Here is a 22,588-nt window from a genome sequence, read left to right as displayed (position 1 = left end):
AGATATCAAGATATCAACATAACAAAATAAATAAATATATATGAAAATCTCAGATATTAAGATATCAACATTACAAAATAAATAAATATATATGAAAATCTCAGATATCAAAATATCAACACAACAAAATAAATATATATGAAAATCTCACCTCGTGCTTAATGCAGTCACAATCACTCGTGTCAGGAACTCAGATATCAAGATGTTAAGATAGTTTGCTCATCACTCATTTAAATAAAACAACAAAAATATGTATAGTACTGAAGGTGTTCTTAGGAGAAAGATGTAAAAAATAAGTAAGACAGAAAAAAACAACCTACAAACTGGTTTGGTAGCTGATAAAAGGAAGTGGACCCCAATGACTGAACCCAAGAGATATGGGATAATAACAGCTGCCATCTGTTATTGCACAGAACAAGTTACCATAACAACAAAGTGCTCACCTGAACAGAATCTGCACGAGCCAAATCAAAAAAAAACATTCCTTTTACAATATGAGACACATAGGGTTGCCGAGGCGGTTTCATTGGCTAAAGAGTACAATCCTGGATGTGTCGCCACTCCAACGCAGGATACTCGAATGGCTTATTACCCCAAAAAGCTGGTACTCATTTTGTCAACCTTGGAAGGTTGACAGGCTGAGTGAACCCACCTGGTGCTATTTCAATGCCACGACAGTGGCTCAAACTCAAGACCCTGAGATCTTAAGGCAGCCCCCTTAACCATTAAGCCAACACCAGGATTTCAATAGCAATATAGATGGTGGATCCAGAATAGTTAGAGGCCCATTCTGCTTCATCGCCACACTGTCAATGTAAAAACATCAGGGTGATGGGTATATCATACCTACTTCAACAACAAGGTGTAACACATCAGTGTATATCAATAATAATACAACAAACATCAAAAGCACACAACCAGTGACCACGAAGTGCTCAATCTCTTTAACCAGCAACAAACCAGTTAGATTAAAAACCAACAAAACAAAAATCCAGATAAACAGTCATTATATAATATGGACACCCAACTCTGATTAAATCAATAAAGCTACAATGCTTGAGGAGATCTAGTGGCAGAAACCAATTTTTTGATGGTTGTGGTTATTTATTGGGCAATCCATATAAAATGTTAAATATTGTTACGGTTTTTAGAACCTTCACTAGTAAATTTTAGTAAATGTTTCCCTTATAAATGATCCCCTGTAAATATCCCCCATCAATTGGCTTTGCTAAAGATCGCACCCTAGTTAGTCCATGTACAAGACGTAGCAAACCATAGGACCTCTCTGTAGTTATTTCATTATTATGTGTTTCAGTTAAGGATCTGTTCCCAATAGTTGAAACTGCATTGCATTAATCAAATAAGATAGGCCCCTTTCAATTCCCCCAATCATCTCCGCAGTAACAGTAGGGCAGCGTTCGCCACCGTTTGCATTGGGCTGTTTTGCTGGCACCACGCCGCCATAAGCCATGCGGTCTGAAGCCGAGGAACAAGGGGGCGGAGCCACAAGAACAAGGTGTGGCACGACGACTCGTCAGCAGAGGTGGAGTCAGCAAGCCCTTACCGACCAACCAGCACCGAGGTGAGCCAACCGGTAGGCGTGTCATCAGAGCCGGCGGCTTGATTCCTAGAGAGACAATAAAAGCGGCTGCGAGGGACTGCTTAAAAAAGAAGACGTGAACCGGCAGATGAGTGAGGTACCCGATGAGGTTACGGAGCATTGTAAGGAGGTGAGTGGGTCCGTTTGACAGCGACAATCCCGCACTTTATTCGCATTGTCCGACCGTGTGAGATACGAGACCAGAAGCTGCCGCTGGCTGTTCACTTCCAGCCCGGAGCGTGGACCTGGAGCGGACCTCAATGCTGTGCCTCTGCCCAGACCTTCCAGCCCTGCTGTCCCACCTGGACCTTCTCCCTCTTCCAGTCATTCTTGCCTGCTATTCCCCTTTCGTGTAAGTCTGTGTGTTCTGTCCTGGGCGTTGATAATTAAGACTGTTTTTAAGGTTGCCCTGTGTATCTGCTTTTTCCTACTTGTATATTTGCCTTTCGTTCCTCTTTTAGTATAGAAATAAACCTGTGTTCTTCCTTACCCTTTTGGTTTCTTCTTCCCCCGATCGCTTTAGTGATTTCCCCATTGGTACCTGTGGCACGATTTGGCCAACGCGCAGAATCGGGTTAGTCAATTGCTAACGGCTCGAATCGCGGATTGCTAAACCGCTCAGCAAATACCATCTTGTCCGTGGTTCGAGCGGTACTTGTCTCCCTGCTTTGCGGAGGGATTGGTAAAGGTATTCGGGAGAACACCTTGACCAATAACCCTGACCAATCTCACCCCGCAAAGGAGCGTTATAAGTACCAGGACTAGAGATGGCCAGCTTAACAGGCCAAGGGGATTAACCCCCCCTTGCTAAGGGGAGTGCCGTCTCTGAGATCCATAACAATTGGTGTCAGGAGTGTGGGATTGGACCCGAACCAAATTTTTCTATCATCTAAAAAATTTGGTCAAAATTTGGAGCGGCTGAAATTTTATTTAATAGTCCAAATTAAAGTCGTGCCATGGATGATCAAGGCGATCGGGTGCCGGTAGGGGAGAATGAGGAGGTAGAGGCAATCCAGGACCCCAGGGAGGAATTGGAGGAGGAGAGCAATGAGGGTGCGGTAGCGGGGGTTGCAGGCGCACAAGATGGCGGTGCCTCACACGAGGTTGCAGGAGCACAAAATGGCGCCTCGCACATGGTCGCGGCGGCCGAGCCCACGGCACCGATGGACTGGGGCCTATTCATGGGGCAAATAAGGGCCTTTATGGTCAAGTCGGGTGAAGAAATGAAAAACAACAGGGGGCTGGGAAACCAAATTGAGGGATTAAATACTGAGATGGGAAACCAAATTGAGGGATTAAGAACTGAATTGGGAGGCCAAATTGGAGCAATGAGGGACGAAGCAAGGGGTACCATTGAGCAATTGAGAAACGAGATGGGAAACCAAATTGGGGGCCTAGGAAGCAAAATAGAGGGGTTAGACAACAAATTTAAAGGGTTAGACGATAAATTTGAGGGGTTAGACAATACATTTGAGGGGTTAGACAATAAATTTGAGGGGTTAGACAGTAAATTTGGGGGGCTAGAAGGTAAATTTGGAGGATTAGGGGCCCAATTGGAGGACGTAAGTAGCCAAATGAACGAAGGGTTAATGGGGTTGGAAAATAGAATGGCCGCCCAGGAGAACCAGATGGAAGGGGTGAAGAATGGGTTAACGGGGCTAGAAGACAAGATGGGAGGCAAATTGAGGGAGATGGGGGAGCAATCCGCCCAGGAAATCAAACAAATGGGGGAGCAGATAGAGGAGGTAAAAATCGAGCTGGAAACCAAATTGGACACCCACAAGGGGGAGCTGGAACAGATGAGGGCGGCTTCGACCAAAGAGATGGAGGAGATGGGGGAGGAAATAAGACGAGGTGTAAGCGAGGAGGTCTCGGGGGTACGCGAGGAGGTAAAGTGAGGTGAGAAGCGTATGGAGAAAGAGGTGAGAAATGGGACAGCAAAGTCACAAGGGGGCATAGGGGAGTTGACGCAGGGGGTAGAACAGCTGACGGTGGGACAAGGGGAGTTAAAGGAACAAGTAAAAAAGAATACGGCTGTGATCGAGGGGTTAAAGGCGACGCAGCAGGAGATAAAGAAAGAACTCGTAGCGACAAAGAGGGAATGTCAGAGGGTACGTGAAGGGTTGACAAAGCGTGTGGATGAGGTGACAGAGGCAATGGAGACGAAGGACCGGGAGGGGAGGACGCACATAGAAACGGTCAAGGTGGCCTTAGAGGACGAAATTGAGGAGACGCACCCGGAAATAAAAGAGGTGAAGCAGAAATTAGAGAATGTGGAAGAGGGGATGATTGAAATTAAGAAGAGATGGAGGGAAACTAAGAAGGAGATAAAGGAGGAGGTTATGGAATATGTACAACGTCGGTGCTCAAATCATGATGGTGTGCTCACTGACCCAATAAAGAGTTTGCAGGTGGCGGAGGAGGTGCGGAGACGAGGTGCCAAGGTGAGTGGCGATATACTCAGGAATGTATATGGTGTGAGGGGAGATTCAGTCGGCTTGGGGGTTTGTGTGGACCCGGGTGTTCGTGAGAGGCCGCTGGTAAAGTGTGCGACAGATACAGAGTGTGAAGGAGGAGGTGTGCGAGGATGTCTGACTATGGGGTGTGTAAGGAAAAAGTGTGCGCCGAGGAATGAGTGTGCTGTCGAGAGTGAGTTGGTCATAGCGCAAGTGCGGGGGGGCACATGGAAGCGCGTGGTGGGGAGTGTGACGAAAGAGTGCACACCTGTGGTGAGTGTTATGGAGGGTGTAACGGGAGAGTGTGCGCAAGAGGATGCATGAGAAAGGTGTGTAACAGAGGAGTGTATGGGTACAGAGTGCGCTGTCAAGAGTAAGGGTGAATGCGCGACCGAGTGTGGTGGTAAGAGTAGTGAGAGTGACACGGAGCGTGAGTTAGTTATGGCAGGTGAGAAAGGATGCACACCTGGAATGGTCGAGCGCGTGTGGGAATGCACACTGGAGGTAGTGGTGAAACACGTAATTGGGTGTGCGAGGGAGAGCACACCCATGATTGTCACAGAGGATGTGACCGAGGAGGGGGTGCGAAGAGGTGTGTTGATAAGGTGTGCGAACGACGAGTGTGTGCCAAGGTGTGCGGTGGTCAGGTGTGTGACGAAGTGTATGAGTGTACCTGGGGGGTGTGTAAGAGAAGGTGCAATGACAGAGAGTGTGGAGACAGCTGGATGTGTGAGTAAGGAACGGGACGCGAGGTGTGAGCATGCAAGTGGAGCATCGACGCTAACCGGGTTAGTAGTTAGATCGACTTATAGCCGAAGCGGGCCCTCGGTTCGTGCCGGGCTTCATGGCTCGTAACCGCAGCAGTTTCGAAAGAACCGCCGTGCGGAATTCCACACCGGGCCGCGCTCTAAACGGCCGCGAGCGTGCTCCGCCAGGTGGAACGGGCGGCCCGGTAAGAAGGGTCGGGACGGCGACCTCTTTTGGTTGAGGCGTTCCGGCAGGGCAAGATCGGGTCATCAGGCGGGGGACCGAAAGGCTCCGCGCCGAGATGGACCTTGGGATCTCGGCCCGGGTAAGCCCCCTTCCCTGCACCGAATGCCGGACGGATCCAACCGCCGGCAACGAACAACCCGCATTCATTGCTCGGCTGTGCGAAGCCGGGCTTTGGACATGAATTGGCGCACCGAGAGGCTCAAGTGAGTAGACGTGGGATGATGATAGTGTTTTGAACCCGAAATTGAAAAGCAAAATTTGATAATTGGCAGTAATTGGAAAATTTTTGATTGGTTGCATTGGATGAACCAAATTGATAGTGAGAGATGCCCGATGTGGTGGGATGGCAACTCTGCCATCCCTCACAACGGGGGCAAAGGAGCGATAGTTTATGGGGTTTATGGCAGTGAAAACTAGCCCGGGAGGGTTTGGATAATGTGTAGGGACCTAGAAATGACCATAGGTAACGGTAAGGTAGGTAGCAACATTGGACAGGTAGTGGGGACATAGAGAGGGTAGTTGGATAATAATGACAAGGGAGCGCAATAGTTTAAAGGGGCGACTGGGAAGCGCAAGTTCCAGAGGGGAGTAGTTAGAAAAGATGATGCCGCGTGTTTGAGAATCGAAAGTGTATTGAGCGTGGAAGTGTATGGAGCAGTGAGTGAGGAACGATTGAGATTGCACAGGTGTGCAACTGAGCAGGTGTATGGAGCAGTGTATGAGTGAGTGATGGTGATGAGTGTTGTATTGACCGAATGGTCCTGGGAGGAAGGAGGGTGCAGGTGGCACCAGGTGAGATTGCACAGGTGTGCAACTACAGGTGAATGGAGAATGGTTGTGTGGAATATATGGAGTATGGACTATATGGAGTATGGAATGGATGGTCGTGGAGTGAGTATGGTGGAAACTGTGGAGTGGAGTGGATGGTGCGAAGGTGTGAATGGGGGAAGAGTGGACCCCTATCACGAATACCCAGGGAGGGTAGTTTAAGAGTTAGGTAGAGGGTACAGGTAAATTGTGCTTGGATATTGGCATCTGTGGTGCGTGTGGAAGAATGGTGTTTGGATGGGTGCATTAGTGTTGTGGAAATGGCTGGGCGTGTGGCCTGTTAGTGTGTGTAGTTGGTTGAGCACTCCGCCATTGTTAGGATATTGGCCAGGTGAGGCCGCAGGTGGGCTCTGGGAGCCGGTAGAGTTGTTGTGGATGGGGCCTGAGGATCCGGAGGACGGACCCGGGTAGCCCAGTGCCAGAGAGGGCACCGAGTGGGGAGAGCGCCAGAGGGCCTTCCCCAGTTAGATAGGTTAGGGTGAGGAGCAGGTAAGCTCGGAGGCAACTACAGTGGTGGAGGTGTGCAGGTGGGTAGACCTGCTGGGAGAGCCACACGACCCAGTCCTGAAATTGTGCAAAGGCACAGGGAGTTGAATCGGGGGAGTGAGACCCCAAATTGATGAAGCACCACAGTTTGGTCAATGGGAATTTGGTTCTTAAAACCGCATAGAGTAAGTTGGCCAATGGTTTGGCAGGGAAAGACCCCAGGTAGTGTAAAGTGTGTTAATGTCATTTAGAGGATAGATAGGATTGAGAATCTCCTTGCACCATCCGCATCCACTCACCTGAGGTGACGACGTGCCTCCACACCATGCCATGGTTTTATTATTTTTGTGGTGCAAATGTTTGGATTGTGAGACGCATCATGACGTGGGTGTGACATTGTGCTTGATGTTTCATCTCTCCCTCCTTATGAGGATTGATGATGAAGTTGGGTGATGGCAAATTTTTATCAGAGGGATTATGATGACGAATTTGGTATAGGGGAAATGTGGGGAAGACGTGACAGTAGTGACGAATTTGTAAATGTGTAGGTTTTTGTAAATATGGGGTAAGGGCAAGGGTAGAGTAGGTAACAGGGGGGGTGATGTACGGTAGGTACGAGATTTCTCACTTCGCTCTCTGTACGCACCTCGTCTTGCATTACCTTGTTTGATGTGTACCCTTGTGACCTTACCCCTCACTCACCTGTCTTTCCCCCCTCCCCCACCCCCCTTGTCTCCCACTGAGGACTGTGCGCCACTGGGCGCCGAGGGGAGCGTGCGGGAGTCCACCATTGTGCGCCCGAACTCTCGCAACCACAGCTGTCTGCATCGATGCACCACGTATGGACCACATGTCTGTGGCTGAGCACCACTTATGGACCCCATGGGTTGGGGCATGGCCCCTCTGCTGGAACCGGCCATGAAGGCCCGAGATCTTGCTGGCGGACCTTGGTCACAGGGCACCTATGCCACACAGGTGAACCACACATAGTCGGCCCTGTGGGCCATAAATAAAAGAAAATAAAAAGGACACATTGGGCACACTTTATTGCAAATAGGCCGCCAGTAAGAAAATGAAAGAATGACAACATCTGGAAGAACAAATAATAATAACCAGCAGAGGGAGCCGAAGAGCAAGAGACCACCTGCAGGGTTAGGGGTTGTTGATTTTATTTTGATTGAACATTGATGAACAATGGTGACTGCACCGATTGGTGCTTGGGTGTGTATTGGTGCGTTTTTAGGTGTTTTAATGGTGCATTGATGCAGAGCAGACTGTCTCCCCCCCAGAAAGAACAATCACAGGTCCTGGGTTAGCCTTGTAAATAAAAATAGCGTCATTGTAAATCATGCTCCCCACCGTCAGTGTGTAGTTTGAAGACCATTCCGCAATTCGGTTAACTGTGGGCGTAAGTCTGTTAGGCAGGGTGCAATGGAGCAGCGGGACACATTTATTTATGTTTTAAAACTGTCGCACTCAGGGTCAGGTTAAAAGTAGAGGGAACTACACCTACGTGTCACACTAAATAAAAGTTGTAGGCCCGGGACGTGCCTAAGAGGAGGAGGGTGCAGTGTTGCGGATATGAGGACTGTATATTTTTTTGATTGTGTGAATTATTATTATTGTTTATTCTGCGCCCCCTGCCTCCGGAGCTGTGTAAAGGCGAAAGGGCATCCCATAATTAGTCCACAAGCATACACGTCAGCCAATAATAGAATACCCCTGTTCGATAGTTATATCTTATTCTGTGTTTTAGGGTAAGGCTGTGTCTCCCATTAATTGAAGTACTCCATTGCACCAGTGAAAGAGAATAGATCCCCTTTCATTCCCATCCCCAAAATCTCCATTTCCTTTCACATCCCCTTTCGTCATTGCCAAGCCTCGATTGCCAATTACATCCCCTCCAAAACCACCATTGAACATGTGCTCGGGTCGGGGAAGAGGGGCGTGCCTGCCCGTCGTCATCAAGGGCGGAGCCAGAGGGTCGCGTGACCAACCAGGGCCGAGGTGAGCACACCGATGGGCGTGTCCTGAAGGCCGGCGGCTTGATCGCCGGAGGCGCTATAAAGGCGCGCGCGCAAGAAGCGTGGGGGAAGTCGGTGGTGAGGAGTGAGTGGACCAAGAGAGAGAAAGAGTGGTTGGACCAAGAAAGAGAAAGAGTGGTTGGACCAAGAGAGAAAGAGCGGTTGGACAGGGAGACGTGCAAGAGTGTTGTTGAGTTGAGGGTTTGGACCAGACGAGTCAGACGAGTCCTGGCAAAGCAAGCGGCGGCCACAGCAGCAACAACACCCAACAGCCGCTTGGGGCCTGGACGGCGGTTTTGAGCAGGGCCGCGAAGGAACGGCGGCTGCTAAACGCGCCGATCGTGCTGCAGGACCCCCTTGGACCTTCCTCTCCCTCCAGCCATCCACCTCCTGCCTTTCCACCCTTCTTGTGTACGTGAGTTTGTTCTGTGTGTCTTGTCCCTGGGTATTTAATTAAGTCTGTATAAGCTAGTATTTGCACTGTGTCACCTGCGTCTTATGTGTTGTAAATAAACGTGACTGCTTTCTTTTTGCTTGTGTGTATAATAAATCCAATTACTCTTCTGTCCGTCTTCTCGTCTTAATTCCTTTTCCTCTTTGCATTTCATCGTTTTAGTCTTTTCCAGATTGGGCAGCTGCGGTGCGATACGGCCAAAGTTCTGGGTGAATCGGGTGAGTCGGGGAACAACTGTTCGGTCGCGGAGCCTTCGCTCGGCAAACAACATCCTAAACCGCGATCAGTAACAATATATATATATATATATATATATATATATATATATATATATATATATATATATATATATATATATATATATATATATATATATATATATATATACAGTGGAACCTTGACTTACTAGTGCACCAACTTACGAGTTTTCCGAGATACGAGCCGTCGCTCGGGCGGTTTATTGCTTTGAGATGCGAGCCGAGATCTGAGTTACGAGCTTACGCCACCCGCCACCAGGTGGGTTCCGGTCACGTGGTTATCTTGCCGTGCAAGCATATCTGCCGTATATTGCTGCTGTTTTGTTTTCGCATGTTGGTTATTTTGGAGCTTACGCCAGCCGCCACCAGGTGGGTTCCGGTCACGTGGTTATCTTGCCGTGCAAGCATATCTGCCGTATATCGCTGCTGTTTTGTTTTCGCATTTTGGTTATTTTGGAGCTTACGCCAGCCGCCACCAGGTGGGTTCCGGTCACGTGGTTATCTTGCCGTGCAAGCATATCTGCCGTATATCGCTGCTGTTTTGTTTTCGCATTTTGGTTATTTTGGAGCTTACGCCAGCCGCCACCAGGTGGGTTCCGGTCACGTGGTTATCTTGCCGTGCAAGCATATCTGCCGTATATCGCTACTGTTTTGTTTTCGCATGTTGGTTATTTTGGAGCTTACGCCAGCCGCCACCAGGTGGGTTCCGGTCACGTGGTTATCTTGCCGTGCAAGCATATCTGCCGTATATCGCTGCTGTTTTGTTTTCGCATTTTGGTTATTTTGGAGCTTACGCCAGCCGCCACCAGGTGGGTTCCGGTCACGTGGTTATCTTGCCGTGCAAGCATATCTGCCGTATATCGCTGCTGTTTTGTTTTCGCATTTTGGTTATTTTGGAGCTTACGCCAGCCGCCTCCAGGTGGGTTCCGGTCACGTGGTTATCTTGCCGTGCAAGCATATCTGCCGTATATCGCTGCTGTTTTGTTTTCGCATGTTGGTTATTTTGGAGCTTACGCCAGCCGCCACCAGGTGGGTTCCGGTCACGTGGTTATCTTGCCGTGCAAGCATATCTGCCGTATATCGCTGCTGCTTTGTTTTCGCATTTTGGTTATTTTGGAGCTTACGCCAGCCGCCACCAGGTGGGTTCCGGTCACGTGGTTATCTTGCCGTGCAAGCATATCTGCCGTATATCGCTGCTGTTTTGTTTTCGCATGTTGGTTATTTTGGAGCTTACGCCAGCCGCCACCAGGTGGGTTCCGGTCACGTGGTTATCTTGCCGTGCAAGCATATCTGCCGTATATCGCTGCTGTTTTGTTTTCGCATGTTGGTTATTTTGGAGCTTACGCCAGCCGCCACCAGGTGGGTTCCGGTCACGTGGTTATCTTGCCGTGCAAGCATATCTGCCGTATATCGCTGCTGTTTTGTTTTCGCATGTTGGTTATTTTGGAGCTTACGCCAGCCGCCACCAGGTGGGTTCCGGTCACGTGGTTATCTTGCCGTGCAAGCATCTCTGCCGTATATCGCTGCTGTTTTGTTTTCGCATGTTGGTTATTTTGGAAAATTTCTTAGTTTTATCCATGGGTCCTAAGTAATTGAGTGCCAAGGGCAGTACTGAGAAGAAGAAGAGGATGATGTGCTTGGATATAAAACACGCAATCGTCGAAAAACATGAGCGAGGTGTGCGTGTTGTCGACTTGGTGAGGCAGATGTGAAGGCAGCTGAAGATTTTATTATAACTTTTGCCGAACTGATAGAAGCCGAACGATACATCCCCCAGCAAATCTTCAACTGTGACGAGACAGGGCTCTTCTGGAAAAAGATGCCGAGGAGGACGTATATAACGGCAGAGGAGAAGAGCATGCCAGGCCACAACTTGTTCAGAGTGCCGGCGATAGCTCGCCTTCTCTTTGTGGAAGACACGGTGAGATCCTTAACATCCAACAACTAATGAGACGCAAACGGGGCACCCAGTTTAGCGGTACACACATTGATGAATCACCCTGCCTGTGAAACACCGACATGACAGGTTATAGCTGGGTCGGGATTCAAACCCAGGCTGGACAGTTTAGAGTCAAGTGTGCGTACCTCCAGTCCAGGCCATCCTGCCAACTTGTATGCTGCATACAGGTGAAATATAAAGCGCGAGATATTTTTATATATACTGCATATTAAAAAAAAAATTGGTGTGGTTTTTGGCGGGCTGGAACGGATTAATAGCATTTCAATGCATTTTAATGGGGAAATTTGATTTGAGAAACGAGCAAATTGAGTTACGAGCTTGGTCACAGAACGAATTAAACTCGTAAGTCAAGGTTCCACTGTATATATATATATATATATATATATAAATATATATATATATATATATATATATATATATTGTTACGGTACGCGGTTAAGGATGTTGTTTGCTGAGCGAAGGCTCCGCGACCGAACAGTTGTTCCCCGACTAAACCCGATTCACCCAAACATTGGCCGTATCGCGCCACAGATATTCAATGGGGAAAAGACTAAGACGACGAATGCAAAGAGGAAGAAGAAGACGAGAAAAGGGTTGAAAATACTACTAAATTTATTTACTATTTACAGGCTCAAAATAACCAAGGAGAAGGAAAGATAAGAAAATAATATACAGAAGCTTTTAGAGACACAGGGAAAATACTAGCTTATACAGACGTAATTACCTACCCAGGACAGAACAAACAAAGACGACTCACACGGGGAATGATGATAGGAATTGGCTGGAAGGAGAGGAAAGTCCAATTTGTTCGGCAGCACGAATCGGCGCGTTCGGCAGCCGCCGTCCCTTCGCGGCCCTGCTCCAAACTGCCGTCCAGGCCCCAAACGGCTGTCGAGTCTTGTTGCTGCTGTAGACGCTGCTGCTGGTGAGCAAGGTGATGAATAGCAGGCTTTGTGCTTCCCTGGATGATTTTCTGCTTTTGGACCTCACGACTCAGCCCTGCTCTGACGACCCAGCTCTTTCCTGTCCACCTCACCACGCAGCTCAGCTCAGCCTTTCAGCTCATCTCTTGGACTCATCTGCTTGTCTTTTTGGGGAGCGCCCCGCGGCGGGTTATATAGGCCCCGCCCTTCACCCTTTGCGAACCTCCCCCAAGCATTCTCTCTCCGCCCTCTCAAGCCAAACCCCTCGTTCTGGGTTGGATGAGCGGGGCCGACTTACTCCTCCCCTCTATGACGAGGTGGAGACCCGCCTTTCTTCCCCAACCCTGCCTCGTGGTCAATGGCGGCTTTGGAGGGGATGTAATTGCCAAATTGAGGCTTGGCCATTACAAAAGGGGAAATGGAGGTTTTTGGGAATGGGAATGAAGGGAATCTATCTCTTTTACTCGGTGCAATGGAGTGTCATGTTAATGGACGACAAGGCCTTACCCTAAAACACATAATAAGGATATAAACTGCTGAACAAGGGTTTTATCGGGTCCTGCAATGTGGTGTTTCATGGAATAACTACCGGGACGCCCTTTTTACTTTTACACAACACTGGAGGCAGGAGGCGCAGAATAAACAATAATAATAATAAAGCACACAATAAAAAAAATACAGTCCTCATATCCGCAACACTATATATATATATATATATATATATATATATATATATATATATATATATATATATACCTACAGACATGCATATGTACATACATGCACATACATATATACATACATATATACAGGCATAAATGCATATATACATACATGCATACAAACATACTGTTACGGACCCCGACGCCAGCCTTTCCCCCACTTATGAAGGGGGGATTAATCCCCTCGCTTATTACTGACCGACGCGGTCCGGGGGTATGACGCCACGGCCGGTCGACGCTGGGCAGGGTATTAGGCCCAAATCGTCCTCTGACCTATTAAAATACCAGCGCTCCCCGGCACGCGAGGAAATACTCCCCCGCTCACGGTCGCAGCGTAATGGATTAGTTGCGTCGAGCGAAGCGGACTGCACCGTGAGCCGTTTACCATTGACTAACCCGATTTATAGTTGTTGGCCTAATCGCGCCACGGACCTTCAATATGGAAACCTCTAAAGCGACCGAATGTGAAGAGGAAGAAGAAGAAGTACAGAGGAATAACAGGGTTTATTAATTATTTACACAAACCAAAGCAAAAAGAGCAGTCAAGGTTATATACAGTGAAATGGAAGCAGCAGGAGACACAGTGAAATCATTAGCTTACCTATACAAGCTTAATTAATACCCCAGGACAACATAAAAGACAGATGAACGATCACACTTACACGGGGAATGCAGGCAGGAATGAATGGTGGTGGATGGCTTGGAGGGAGAGGTCGGTTCAGCAGGGACCGGAGCACGGTTGGGCCGGCCGCCGTTCCTTCGCGGTCACTTCGGCACCGTCTTCAGGAGCCCAGGCTGGTCGTGTCAGCTGCCGCGGTTCCAAAGCTGCGCTGGTTCACACTGCGTCGCGCGCTCTCCAAATCCCTTGGGTACTTCCTCCGATCCTGCAGCTTGCTCTTTCCCTCGTCTCTGTAGCTCATCTCTTTAGGGGGCGCCCCGCCGCGGGTTATATATGCCCCACCCTTCAACCTTCGCGAAGCTCCTCGATGTTTCTGTTCTCCGCCCTCTCAGGCCAAACCCCTCATGCTTGGTTGGTGGATCGGGGGCTGGCTCACTCCTCCCACTGATCACGAGGGCGGAGACACGCCTTCCCTCTCCGACCCGAGCACATGTTCACTGGCAGCAATTGCAGCATACCGCCCAATGCAGTCGGCAAAGGATGCAAAAAGGGGAATGCAGTTGGCAATGGAGGCAATTGCAGCAAACCTGGCACTTTGAAGATGCCATGTCAGAGGGATCTACCTGATTTAATTCGGTGCAATGGAGAGTTGACTATTGGGAAATACAGCCTTAAACTACATAGAATAAGGGAATAACTATTTAAAAGGATATATGGTGCCCTGCGTGTATGTTTATGGAATTAACTAAGAGGACGAGCTTCGACCTTTCTTTACTTTACGGAGGGTGACATTTCCACACAACAAAACCATAATTCTCACATTCTTTACACTTTCTCAAATTCGTTACAATACATACATAAATATATACATATATACATACACACATGCTTACATAAATACATATGCCTTGTTTTAGTATGATAATGTGCAGCATCTTGCATCTTCACACTAAATACTTAAATTTTGTAAGACTTACATTAAAGTAAAAATGTTAAATGTCACAGGTAAATTGAAAATTAATTGATGCAATCTTTAGTGCACAAAGCTATCTCTAAGGTGGTAGTTGCTGATCCCATTCACCATGATGGCACAGTTAAATACGAGTGCAGGCACGTGACGTGACGCTAGGATTTAGAGAAAAGACGAACGCAGGTGTACTAGCAACAGCACGGCACAGCATGACATTTATCTGGGTCCCTTTTGAGTGAGTGTAATACATAATTTAGTCGCACCAACATACTTAGAGCCTATCCTATTTCTCGACTAGTGGAGTTACTGGCAACACATTGTCCATCCTCTGCACAACATATGTAAACAACAATTTAGGTTATAGCTTTATATAATATTGTATGTGCTATCAACAACAAATTACATCTAATCCGTCATTTAATCAAGGGTACGTACCACCACAATAAACCAAAGACAACCAATTGTTGTAGCTGTAACAGAATCCACACATGTGAAGCGTAACCATTTTAACCCACCTCCACTGAACTGAAGAATGATGCACCGAGTTTGTTCACTGGTTTCCAGGACAGCAGACTTTAATCCTCATATAACGAGTCACAGGTCCAAGGTTCAGGTAGGGTTGGAAACAATGTCTTGTGAAAGGTTTGAATAACATTTAACCACCAAGCCAGAAATGCTTCTCAAAAATAAGCTGGTCTCCTGCCATTTCCAATTTGACATCACTACTGTCCCAAAGCACTCAGGGAAATTAGAAAACACACACACACACACACACACACACACACACACACACACACACACACACACACACACACACACACACACACACACACACACACACATATATATATATATATACAGTATATTTATATATATATTGCTACGGTTTTGAGATTTGCACATATTGATCATTAAAGGTTAAAGGGTTGCCCCCCATAGTTAGTCCACGAGCAACACGTAGGCCACTGGTAGTATTAGTTATGTCATAGTATGTGTAAGTATAGGTCATTTCCCCGAGTAATATCTGCGTTGTGTAAAGACATGAGTTTAGGTCCTGGTCGTTTTTGCGTCCACCTTCCAATTCCACCTCAATGGGCATAATTGATCCCGCGCCTCATTTGGCTGACCCACTCAATTTGTTGCGCTTTGGCTGCCCGCAGCATTTGCTGCCCTTTGCTCGCTCACTAGTCAAGTAACACGAGGTAGGCCTGAGAAGGAGGAGCGCGAGGTCGGGGTGGGGCGGCGTCAAGGCGGAGCGTCAGAGGCGATGACGGTAAGAGCCACCAGCCAACCAGGGCTCTAACGGCATGGCATGAGAGGGCGTGGAGAGGCGCGTCTGGTGAGTTCTAGAAGGTTCGCGGGGTGTGCCTATATAAGTCATTGCACAAAGCTCTTGAACAGGACTGACGAGGAGGAATTATGAGAAGGACTAGCGCTGGAGGACTCGCATGCGCACGGCATTGGCGAAAAGACTTATGTGGAGAGAACTTGACTCGCATCACTCGCTTTGGAGGCATTGCTGAATTGGAGGCATTAAAATTGGAGGCATTGGAGGCATTAAAAAGCTGAATGCCTCAACTCTGTGTTTGCCTCTAAATCTTGTGTCCCAAACCCATCCCTCTCTGTACCCACCATACCCAGTCGTACCCAGCTGCTCCTGGACTCCGTGTCCTTTCCTCCTGACAAGGTGGAAAAGTTTCTGTCAACCCTCGACTCTGATTCTGCAACTGGACCTGACGGCATCAGCCCACGGGTCCTAAAATCCTGTTCTTCCGCTCTTTCGCTCCCTCTCTCTGTTCTCTTCACCCTCTCTTTTGCTCAAGGTCAACTGCCATCTGCTTGGAAATCAGCCAACATCACTGCTTTGCACAAAAAAGGTGCAAAAACAGATCCTAGCAACTACAGACCAATCAGCCTTCTCCCAATTATCAGCAAAGTCATGGAATCCATCATTGCTTCGGAAATGAAATCTTTCCTCTTCTCCAATGGCTTGATCTCTGATCATCAATTTGGTTTCAGACCAGGTCACTCTACTCTGGACATGCCGCTTCTGCCGTCTCAACAATGGATGGAGGTCCTCAATGCCAAACAGGAAATTAGAGCTGTCTCCCTCGACATATCACGTGCCTTCGATATGGTCTGGCACCCCGCTCTGCTCACCAAACTCTCCTCCTTTGGTATCCATGGAAATCTCCACGCATGGCTGACGGACTTCCTCTCTAGTCGTAGTCAACGTGTGGCCCTGAATGGGTTTCTCTCATCTCCTCTTCCTGTTCAGGCTGGAGTTCCCCAAGGCAGTGTTCTGGGCCATGTGCTTTTTCTGGTCTTCATCAATGATCTCTCTGACTCTCTTGAAAATCCTCTCTATCTCTTTGCTGATGACTCCACTCTCTGCCACTCCATTCCTCATCCCTCAGATCGGCAGTCTGCAGCCTCCTCACTCTCTGCAGACCTGGACAAAATCACAGACTGGGCAAACAAGTGGAACATGTCTTTCAATCCTGACAAATCTCACACTCTTACGATGTCTCTCCGAAAAGACCGACTGGACAACCCTCCCATCTACTTTCTGAATAATCCTCTCCAAGAAGTTCTGTCACTCAAGCTTTTGGGTCTCACTATCTGCCATGATCTTTCCTGGGAAAACCACATTTCCAAGCTGGCCTCCAAAGCCAGTCGCCGACTGGGCATCCTCCGTCGTGCGAAGTCCTTCCTTGGCACACATGAGCTCCTTACCACATACAAGGCTTTCATCCGCAGCTCAATGGAGTACTGCTCTCCCCTCTGGGCTGGTGCTCCTGCCTCACACCTAGCTCGTCTTCACGCTGTTGAAACCAAAGCGTTCAGAATCATTGGAATCTCCCGCGATGACGCTATCTCCGAGGGCCTTTCACTTAATCACCGCAGGCAGGTTGGTGGTCTTTCCGTCTTGTACCGACTCCTCTCCGGCCTTGCTCCCCCAGCTCTCTCTGGGCTCTGTCCCCCAAATATTCCTGCAGGTCGCACAAGATCTGCCTGCAACCCTCTTATGGTTAAACTGCCAAAATCAAGACTCTCTGCTCACCTTCACTCCTTCATTCCTCTTTTCTCCCGCCTCTGGAACAAACTCCCTCACTCTCTTCAATCCTACTCCTCCCTCCAGGTCTTTAAAACGGCTGTTCACCACCATCTCTTATCTTCCCCAATCCAAAACCTTGATCTTTTCTACCCCTGCTAATTTCACCCCAAATCCACTTTTTTGAGGTGACTTTTGACTTCTTTCCTGGAAGTCCTTTGTGTCCTTGCGTTTTATACCTATCCTACCTCCCCCCAGGCCCTCTCCCTCCAAAAACATCTCCCGATGTCCCTGCTCTCAAATGTTGTGTTTGTGTGCTTCCTCCCCTTCTCTCCCCATCTTGTCGACCGCTCCTCTTTTTATATACTTTGTTTGCTTGTTTGTTTGATAAATGTTAGCTCTTTCACGAGCCTCGTCTCTGTATACCAAAAAAAAAAAAAAATAATTTTTTTAACTGTAACTCGCGCAGTATAACGTACGTGCCAGAGGAGAGGAAGAAGAGGCGTTGAGTACACGGCTGCAGCCAGACGTGCCGGTGGCGAATAGTGCCTACTTCAGCCACGTGAGTAAACGCGGTAATACCTGCCAGTGATTAACCGCCGAAGTCCGCTCCCGACCAAATCGCCCCGTATTAACCCTTGTGCACCAAACGACACGCGGAGAGCTCCTGCCTTCTCTACTTACCATCTGCACGGGACGAGCCGGAGACCGGAGGGAGCTGCACGAGAGCCATCCTTGGACACGGACCATGATCCTGCAGCTGCAAACCCCGTGTGAGTGTGTGTGTGACGGGCCCGTTTGTCCTGGGTATTAAGTTAAGACTGTTTTAAGGCTGCACTGTGTCCTCTTTTTCTCTGAACCATTGTGAATAGTGTAAATAAAATCTGTTATTCCTTTTTCCAATTCGACCGCTTTTATGATTTATCCATTGACTAAGCGTGGTACGAATAAGATCGCTAGAACCGGGTTCACCATATAAACGGCACGGATCGCGTGTACGCACCGCGCGGCGTCTCAACACGCGTGGTTCGTGCGGGGCTTATTTCCTCATTTCAGGGCAACGCGAGTAATTATGTAATAGCGATTCTAGTCCTAATACCCTATTTCGCGCTGTCCGGGAAGGACGTCATAGGTCCCGGGTCCCGTTGGCCAGTCAAAGACAAGGGGACTAATCCCCCCTTGGTAAGGGGAGAAGGCCGGCGGCGAGATCCACAACAATATATATATTATATGAGGAAAGGAAGAGCGTGAGAGGAAGGGAAGAGAAGGCAGCGCCATAAAACATGGCTTTATTTTAACTTGTGCACCTACGCCCTACAGGAGTAAACCTGCCCAAAAATACAACCTATTCTTTGTGCAGCAAAATAGCCCTATAGTCAGCCCCATAGTGTCAGCCCCATAGTGCCAGCCCCATAGTCCCAGCCCCATAGTGCCAGCCCCATAGTGCAAGCCCCATAGTGCAAGCCCCATAGTGCAAGCCCCATAGTGCAAGCCCCATAGTGCAAGCCCCATAGTGTCAGCCCCATAGTGTCATCCCCATAGTGTCAGCCCCATAGTGTCAGCCTCATAGTGCCAGTCACAGAGTGTCATCCCCATAGTGCCAGCACCATCGTGTCATCCCCATAGTGCCAGCCCCATAGTGTCAGCTCTAGTGCCAGCCCCATAGTGCCAGCCCCATAGTGCCAGCCCCATAGTGTCAGCCCCATAGTGCAAGCCCCATAGTGCAAGCCCCATAGTGCCAGCCCCATAGTGTCAGCCCTAGTGCCAGCCCCATAGTGCAAGCCCCATAGTGCCAGCCCCATAGTGTCAGCCCCATAGTGTCAGCCCCATAGTGTCAGCCCCATAGTGTCAGCCCCATAGTGCAAGCCCCATAGTGCAAGCCCCATAGTGCCAGCCCCATAGTGCCAGCCCCATAGTGTCAGCCCTAGTGCCAGCCCCATAGTGCCAGCCCCATAGTGCCAGCCCCATAGTGCCAGCCCCATAGTGCCAGCCCCATAGTGCCAGCCCCATAGTGCCAGCTCCATAGTGCCAGCCCCATAGTGTCAGCCCCATAGTGCCAGCCCCATAGTGCAAGCCCCATAGTGCCAGCCCCATAGTGCCAGCCCCATAGTGTCAGCCCCATAGTGTCAGCCCCATAGTGCCAGCCCCATAGTGCCAGCCCCATAGTGCCAGCCCCATAGTGTCAGCCCCATAGTGTCAGCCCCATAGTGCAAGCCCCATAGTGCAAGCCCCATAGTGTCAGCCCCATAGTGTCAGCCCCATAGTGCCAGCCCCATAGTGCCAGCCCCATAGTGCCAGCCCCATAGTGTCAGCCCCATAGTGTCAGCCCCATAGTGCAAGCCCCATAGTGCCAGCCCCATAGTGTCAGCCCTAGTGCCAGCCCCATAGTGCAAGCCCCATAGTGCCAGCCCCATAGTGCCAGCCCCATAGTGCCAGCCCCATAGTGTCAGCCCATAGTGCCAGCCCCATAGTGTCAGCCCTAGTGCCAGCCCCATAGTGCAAGCCCCATAGTGCAAGCCCCATAGTGCAAGCCCCATAGTGCAAGCCCCATCGTGTCAGCCCCATAGTGCCAGCCCCATAGTGTCAGCCCCATAGTGTCAGCCCCATAGTGCAAGCCTCATAGTGCCAGCCCCATAGTGTCAGCCCTAGTGCCAGCCCCATAGTGCAAGCCCCATAGTGCCAGCCCCATAGTGCCAGCCCCATCGTGCCAGCCCCATCGTGCCATGCGGTGCCTCCGTTTCATTCAGTCCGCACACTGAAAAAGTTGTGAATTATTATTTATTATTATTTTTTTTTTAAAACACGAACTCGCATTTTTTGCCTTTTTGTGCGATCTGCTTTCATTATATTATGATCTGCTTTGATCTGCCCTCTCTTTTCTCTCTCTGTCTCCCTCCCCCAATCTTTCCCTCCACCTCCTCCTCGTCCCCGCACATCCTTGCTCCTCCACCCCTCCGTGCTCCCCCTGCCTTACTTCCTACGAAATAAGATGAAGAGGAAGAAGAACGCACCTGCAATAAAGCGCTTGAAAATTGTCTCTCTTATAGCAAAGCTTTATTTTATAAATACAACTCCCATGTGGGTCTTTAGCATGGTCTACTAAGTTTGCAAACTTAATCTGACGAATAGAAGTTTACATACATGTCATAAAATATTATAACAATATAATAATCTCACTTATATAGTGGAAATCACAAAACCAAATAGTGAATAATTTCAGAATTGTAAGAATAATAAACGATTCAAAATGGTTGTATTAAAATGATTACCTGTGGTTTCGAGTGGAGTGATGTTGAGAGCAAAACGCTGTTGTTGTATCAAGAGCAAACATTGAGACAAACCGACGGAGAGAGCAGAAAAACAAGCAGATAACAGTTACCTGTACACAGTTACCTGTCCAGTTACCTATACGCTGTGAATGTTCATCCCCTTTATCCAACCCTTCCGTGCTCTCGGCTCTCTCTCTCTCTCCGCCCTCCTACCTCTAATTCCTTCTTCGTGTTAAATTTCTTCTTTCTTCATTCTTTATTCGAGTTTCCTTTGTTAATTGCTCTCTACTTCCATGTTATTTCCTTTCCCTCTTCTTTTGCTTTTCTGCTCATTAATAAAAATCACCGTTTTCATTCTCCAACACCTTATATTTCCACGTTTAAATGGTTATATCTCCTTATATTTCCAATTTGAAATATGATGAAATAAATCATTGAGGTCGAAGCAGCTATAATGGGAGTGAGTTGGATGAAGAGGCTGTTGAATGTTTGTATGCGAGAGAGTGAGATTCCGGATGGGTGGCAGACTGGTCCAAATGTTTCAATATGGAAGAAGGAGGGGGACGTACAAGATACAGAGAGGTACTGAGGAACCACACAGAATTGGGGCATTGAGCCTTCTCATCGGCTGTGGTGCCATTTGAGGAGAGGCAAGGGATGGAAGGGGAGCATACACCAGACTTGACAGACTTGAGAACTTGAACTTGAGAACTTGGAACTTGACACTTCAAGAACTTGAGAACTTGAACTTGACACTTCAAGAACTTGAGAACTTGAACTTGACACTTCAAGAACTTGAGACTTCAAAAACTTGAGACTTCAAGAACTTGAGAACTTGAACTTGAGAACTTGAACTTGAGACTTCAAGAACTTGAGAACTTGACACTTCAAGAAATTGAGAACATGAACTTGAGACTTCAAGAACTTGAGAACTTGAACTTGACACTTCAAGAACTTGAGAACTTGAACTTGACACTTCAAGAACTTGAGACTTCAAGAGAGACTTGACAAGGCACCACCAGGTTTTAGAGGAGGAAGCCAAGTTTGAAAGTTCAATGTTGATGTTGGACAGATGTCGTTTTCTTGCTCTCCTGAGAGTGGACACACACTTGTTGTGGACTTTGTGGAATGATCTGAGACTGTATTTGGGCTTGCCTTCCAGAAAAAGAAGGCAAGCTGTTTCAAATGAACTGCTGCACCATATGATTCAGTGCACCATGGCCAAGCAGAAGGGCAGGCCTACTCAAGACGAGATGGGATGGATCGGTACATAAGAAAGAGAGCAGGTTTCTGAGGAAGAATTCCCAGGCTGAGTTAATATCAGGGATGGTAGATATAGATCAGTCCTGCACTGAGATGGTTGCTTGCAGTTCCTGCCAGTTTGCCTGAATGGACTGCCAGACTCGCTGGTGCTGAGGCTGCTCTCTGAAAATAGCCAAATAGAGATAGATATTGACTCCCACAAGCACATCATCAGATGAACCAATTAGAGCAGAGGAAGAGCAAGACACATTTGCGGGGAGGTTTGTTATCATCCAGTCGAGAAAGGAGGATTTGTCATTGGAAGAAATCCAGGTTGGAAAGTTCACAGATTGAGTCAGTCCCATGGAGTCACAGAAGTCCTTTGCTGAAGTGCCATGGCTGGTGAGAGAGGTACCAACACCCCGCCAAATCACATGGTGACAGTTGAAATCACCACATATGAGGAAGAGAACGTTCGGATGAGTGGTACAAAGTTGTTCCTGTCTGAGAGTTGGAAGGAGATGGAGTCATCATTGTTTGGAGGAAGGTACAACATAGTGTTGTGGATATGAGGATTGTGTTTTTTATTGTTTTATTGTGGACCCTCCTTCCTCCATTTGTTGTTGTATAAAGGTCAAAGGTCGTGCCCGTAGTTATTTCACAAGCACCCACGTAGCCAATAATAGATTTCCTCCTTGTTGACAGTTATTTCCTTATTCTGTGTAGTAGG

General features: G+C 48.2%; 1 protein-coding gene across 1 annotated transcript in view; it reads right to left on the bottom strand.

The window, feature by feature from the left end:
• Positions 1-20,708, bottom strand: part of LOC144891394 (sister chromatid cohesion protein PDS5 homolog A-like) — a 189,640-nt gene extending 168,932 nt beyond the window's left edge. The window contains exons 1-2 of the mRNA XM_078774905.1: positions 20,617-20,708; positions 14,728-14,873 (exon numbers count right to left, since the gene is read on the bottom strand). The gene's annotated coding sequence lies outside the window, so the exon portion shown is untranslated. The remainder of the gene's footprint in view (positions 1-14,727; positions 14,874-20,616) is intronic.
• Positions 20,709-22,588: the final 1,880 nt, after the last annotated feature.

The sequence above is a fragment of the Myxine glutinosa genome, chromosome 1 (assembly GCF_964187855.1).
Source record: "Myxine glutinosa chromosome 1, kmMyxGlut1.1, whole genome shotgun sequence".
Classification (NCBI taxonomy): domain Eukaryota; kingdom Metazoa; phylum Chordata; class Myxini; order Myxiniformes; family Myxinidae; genus Myxine; species Myxine glutinosa.
Note: the sequence above shows the minus strand (reverse complement) of the source record. Positions and strands in the feature narration are given on the sequence as shown.